Raw genomic sequence first — 5,984 nt, 5'->3', positions numbered from 1 at the left:
TCATGGGCTCCCCACTGCTTGAGCCCACCAGAGAACAGAGAGAAGGAAAATAGTTGCATTGTGCACCGTGTATGTGTGTGTTCTTCTCTCTCCAGCTCTGTTTATGCAATTCGCACGTGTTACTTCAGGGCAGTGTATTCCAGAGGGGGTCCTACCGATCGCTGCTTCTTCGAGATGTTAATCCGTGTTATCAACAGTGGAGGGGGGCAGAGATGTCCTGTGATCAAACTAGTTCCAAAACACTGCATTTATCAAATATTTAAATGTTTTTCTACTGTAGCGCTTCTAGGCTCTTTTAGCCTTCTCCTGTACAGTGTGACTTTCCAAAAAGGGAAATATGTGGTATTTCCCAAATTTATTTGTTTTATTATTATTTTTTTTTTAATAGAGATGAGATCTCACTATGTTGTCCAGGCTGGCCTCGAACTCCTGGGCTCCAGCAATCCTCCTGCACAGGCTGGGACCACAGGCCCTCACAACCACAACTGGCTTAGATGTTTCCCAAATTTAGATGAAAGGATACTTCTCTCATGAACTGTTTTCTGGACCTAGTGTTCCAGCAAATCTATCTTTTATGGAACCTGTCATTCGGCCTTAAGATCATTCTCACATTTGTCTTTTCCTTCTAATGTTGCCCTCGCTACCCTAGTCCCAGCAGCTGCCTCCTGCCTGGCTGGCCAGCTCAGGATCTTCAACCTGAATTCTGTTCTGTATGCTACTGACATATTACCCAGTCGCTCTCCTCTCTCTGCCTTTGAGATACCACAAAATCTGCACTCATATACCTCTGCTCTTGCCCCAAAATAAGAATGACCACTTCTTGAGTACTAGCTATTTTAAGCACTTTACTTGTATTACCTCGTTCAGTGTTTTCCACAACCTCATGCAGTAAGTGCATTCCTTTAAAATTATACAAATAAGAAAACAGAGATATAGAGATAGATGTTCAGTAACTCGCCCAAGGTTACATGGCTCATCAGCGGCAGAGGCATGGTACGCACCTGGGCGTTCTGGCTGCAGAACTAAGGCTCACTTGTAGCTCCCACCTGCGTGCCTCTGCAGATCAGCCCCTGCAATCCACCTGCCTCATATCTACCTTCCAGGCCTTGCTGATGAAGCATCCCCAGCCTGGAACGCCATCTCTCTGGTGCCTCATTCTACTGCAAATGCAGGGTTAGCCTGGGCAAGGCTAGAAGGCTTAGCAAGTCCTGTTGAGGAGTTTGGACTCTGTCCTGAGGACAACTGGGAGCCTTTAGCAGATTTAGGAAGATGTGTGACAGGATTAGATTAGAAAGAGTGCAGAATAGATTGGTTTAAATTTGACAAAATCAGAGAAGGGGAAAGGATAATAATGAAGGCTAACACAAATAGCACCTAAATGAATAAGTTTAATTCTCACAAAAACCTATGAGAGGCCAGGCATGGTGCTCATGCCTGTAATACCAGTGCTTTGGGAGGCCCAGGTGGGAGGATTACTTGAGGTCAGGGGTTTGAGTTTGAGACCAGCCTGGGCAACATGGTGAGACCCCATCTTTACAAAAACAAAAAAAAAAGCCCTATAAGGTCTATACACTGCTCTTGTCATCCCCATTTTCCAAATGAGGAAACTAAGGAGCAGAGAGGTTAAGAGCTCATCCAAAGTTAACCTGGCTAGAAAGCAATTTGAGCTGAAGCCATTTGCTTCTAAGGTGATCCTCTCTTAATATTTCCAAAGTGAGCATTACTGCTTCTCCTGAGTGTTTTTCCACTATTCTCTAAACTTTTATCTGTGCTCGGAATATTCCAAAATTGTTTTAAAATGGTCTGGGAGGGGACAGATTAGATGCAGCGAAGGTGTGAGGCGGCTGTTGCAGGGGAGCCCTCATGGTGTCCTGAATGTGGGCAGAAGCTGGGAAGACACAGACAAGTGGACAGATTTGAGAAGGGTCCAGAAGGAGACCCCGCAGGGACTGGTGCTGAATAAGGTGTGAGGAGTAAGGAAGAAAGACAACCCCAAAATCAGTCCAGTGTTCAGCTTGGAAAACTGGGTGCTACTCCAGGCTTCCATTGCTTTATGTGGGATTAGCACAGTAGCCTTTTGGATGGGCCACCTGGCTGCCAGTACTTCAACCTAAATTCCATTCTGTAGACTACTAATAGCCTTATCTTTACCAAAAGGGCAGAAACTGTTATGGGAGCAGTTTAAGGAGAAATTACTTGCTTAAAGCAAATGAAGAGTCAACTAGGAATATTGACAAGGCATCTCATTATTATATTTTTTAAACAGAAACCTAATTACCAGGAGGCATATGTTATATGTCAGGCACAGTGCTAGGAATCAGACACAATACACAAAGTACATCAAAATATATTAATCGAAAAAATCTATCCCACTGATAACCTGGAAGATCAGTGAGAGACAATGTTGCCTACTTACGATTGGAAAGGGAAAGGAGTCCTCTCTGCCCCAAAATATCCCCCTGTGGATATTTGCAATCCATCATTAGAGATTCCATAGAACCTCCAAATAGGAGATCTTGGAACTGACATATTCAAACATTCTAGCATTTCTTTTGAGAAAACTGGGCTGTGAGAGGTTAAGTGATTTGTCCAGCATTACCCAGGTTGCTGCTGGTCCCCGGGTCTAGGGTCCCCGAATTCCCCCTGATATTCTTTCAAATCTTCTTTGATAATTGAAATACGGGAGGGAAGGTGAGGCAATACTTTGGCATCCCTAAGGCCTTGGAGTGACAGTCCTACAACCTCCTAAGAGGCTTTCCTCTGTTACCAAAAAGAATTGCACAGGAAGCTTTGCTGAAGAGGCCACTGACATTTCACTGTAAGAATTTCTTTCTTCACCACAGGCAGCTAGAATAGTGCTTCCTGGTTTCTCTCCAGGTTGCAAAGAGACATTGTCCTCAGGGACACTTTCGGTGCCTCTCCTCACCCATTTAAACATCCGGGGGCCAGCTACTGCCTTTGCCCAGAGCAGATGGGCCCCAAGTTACTGAATCACAAAACTTTAGCCAGAGCAATCTCTATCTAGTCCAGCTCCCTGCCTTGAGATCAGATTTTATTATCCCAAATTTTGCACATAAGGGCTTGAATCCCAGAGAGTTTAACCGACTTGCCCAAGGTCATAGAGCTAGTAACTAGAACAGTCACTTAAGGCTATTACCTACTTAGAATCCTAGTGGCTGAAAGTGATCTGAGAAATAGAGTGACCATATTTTCAGAACCCAAAACTAGGACATTTAGCCTGACAAACCCAAGTACATCTACAGGGACAGTGAACAGATTATTTGAATTGGTCCTGTCCCAGAAAAGGGGATTTATGGCTGTGGCTGTTAGAGGTCATCCAGTCCAATCCCCTCATTTCATAGTTGAGGCAGCTGAGGCCCAAGGAGCCTGAGTGACTTGCCGGAGGTCGTAGGCAGAAATGTTTTCTGTTTTCTCAACTCTGAAGGTTGAGTCAACAGGGCGTGGGTGGGAGACGACAAAAAGGGGCCATTGATCCAGGGCGCCTTCTCTCACAGGGACTGACCTAACCCCACAGTGCCTGCTTTAATCCCATATGGGTGCGGCTGTCCCCTAAACACCAGAGAAATAACATATGAAACCAGATAAAGCTCAGGGTCTTCAGCTCTTGCAGGCCTGGGCAGCTAAGGAAAAGGAATTTGGAGACCTAAAGTACTTTTTCTTCAGAAGCATAGCACTCTAGAAAGTAGCTGTAGTTTTCTAAGGTTTTCTTTTTCTCCCCCAGAAATAGGATGCTAAAATGACAAGATATAAGCTAATTACCCGCCCCCCTCCGGCATTCTAAATTCTAGTGTAAATCAAGGCAAAATGTCAAACAGGCAGGTATTTTAAAAGGATCTGCATAAGCCCTGTAATGAGCTCAGCACCATAAATGTTTATTATTAAGCCTTCAATTTGCTTCTGACCCCTACTTCATGCACTGTTTGACCTCATTTTATATTTAGTAAGAGGAAAGCAGGCAGTATAAAGAATCAGCTCAAGGGCTCAGGGCAAGTCCATTTCCAGCCAGTGCCTTTGGCCTTGAAGCCCCCAATCTCTACATCAATACTCCTTCCCAATATTAAAAAGTGCTCTTCATGGTGTCCTTTTAACACTGCAGCTATCCAAATTAGGACTCCAAGGAGCGGATGGAATTCTTCCAACTGCCAGCCTAACCTCTCCTCTATGCCAATGCAGAACTACTCTGTTGATAGAGAAATTGCTTCCCGGAAAACCAATTTCCTCCTTATTGTCCTGCTGGCTGCTGTGAGACACCCTGCTGGGTGGGGTGGGCTCCTGGCCTGTTTGTTCCACCAAGAGAGTGAAATTGCAAAGAACATGTTGCTGGGGCCGGGATTTAGGAGACATGTTTGAATGGGAGTTGTGTTCTCGAGCTCCCGGTTTAGACTTTTTTTTCCTGATGCTTATTTTCCATTGATCTAGTTGCTTTGCACCCTCGGAGGGACTAGAGCTAGCGTTCTCAAAGCCTTGCTGCCCACGATACACCCACTATTATCAAGGTCCAACAATTATTTCATTCATTGCTTCGTTCATTCATTTCCTCTAAATTTGTTTCTAAAGAACCGTAACCTGCCAATCAAGCTCACTATTCCACTGGCAAAGAGTCCAGATAGGCAGTGAATGGCCAGCCTCTACAAAGTGCTCCCAACACGCTGTCCAAATCGGAGCACTTTTCTATGTCCCCCTCCACCCAACCTTCAATCCTGCCTTGGAGGAGAGCAAGTGACAGTGAACTTGAGAAGAGCTAATAAAAACCTGATCTCCCTGATAGCATCTTCTTTAATTATTTAAAGAAAGGGACAGCTTGTTTAAAAATACTTCCTGTTCCAGTTCTTTTGTTAAAACTCTCTTAGAGTCCGTGACAGGTTGTAGAGCTGAGAGTAGGAAGGGCTGGCATTGTTGAGAGAGTATCCAGAAAAGATGCTTTTAGATAGAAAAAGAAGGACGATGCAAAACACCCTTTGATTGAAGAAAGTTATGCACACATTTTCTTTTCCAACCAAAAATATCAGAAAAGACACCTTACATATTAAAGAGTTGATTTCAGAAGGCCAAGAGAAGGGTCAAGTTTAACTTGCTGTTACCTGTGAATACAGCAGAATGAGCAAAGGATTTCAAGTCAGATCTGAGAACTGGGTCTACCACTCAGTAGTTGTGTGACCTAGGATAGGCTATTTAAATGGCCTAGCCTTCAGTTTCCTCACCTGATAGACGGAATCACAGCTACCTTATCAAGGTAATTTGAGGATGAAATAGGGGTTGTGGGGAGGCATGCAAGAGCTTAGCAAAGACCTAGTACTTAGTGAATACACAACACCTGTGATCTTAAACCAACTAGGGCACTGAATGAATTGAGATGAAAGAAAGGCAATAGGAGTAACTACCCGGACTGCTCCAACATGGTTTCTGGTGGATTTATTTCCCTGCCGGACTTCATTCCCTGGAATATACATTTCAATTCCTCACACACATTTAATGAATAGGTACTTAATTAGGATTAGACACTGCACTCATTGGAACCACTGGGTCTTTTTGTTTTGTTTGCTTGTTTGTTTTTTGAGACGGGGTCTCACTCTGCTGCCTAGGCTGGAGCACAGTGGCTAATCACAGGCGTGATCATGGCGTACTGGGCTCAAGGGATCCTGCTGCCTCAGCCTCCTGAGTAGCTGGGATTACAGGTGTGTCCCACCAAGCCCAGCTGTCTGGGTCTTTCAATCACAGATAACAAAAGAAAGTTTAGATGGAAGCTGGACACTAGGAGAGAGACACAAAAGGTGTAGGTAGAGCTATGGTGTCTGCTCAGACTCTTAGTAAACGTGGGGCCTTTGGGAATCAGTTTCTGTTCCTTTTTTGGAAGAGGAATTATTGAGCGGAGAGAATAGAGAGCCAATTGAGATGGATCCCTCTTAGTTCATTTATGCTACCATAACAAAATACCTGAGACTGGGTAGTTTACAAACAACAGA

This window comes from Pongo abelii, chromosome 9, assembly GCF_028885655.2.
Source record: "Pongo abelii isolate AG06213 chromosome 9, NHGRI_mPonAbe1-v2.0_pri, whole genome shotgun sequence".
Lineage (NCBI taxonomy): Eukaryota > Metazoa > Chordata > Mammalia > Primates > Hominidae > Pongo > Pongo abelii.
This window is presented reverse-complemented; position numbering follows the sequence as displayed.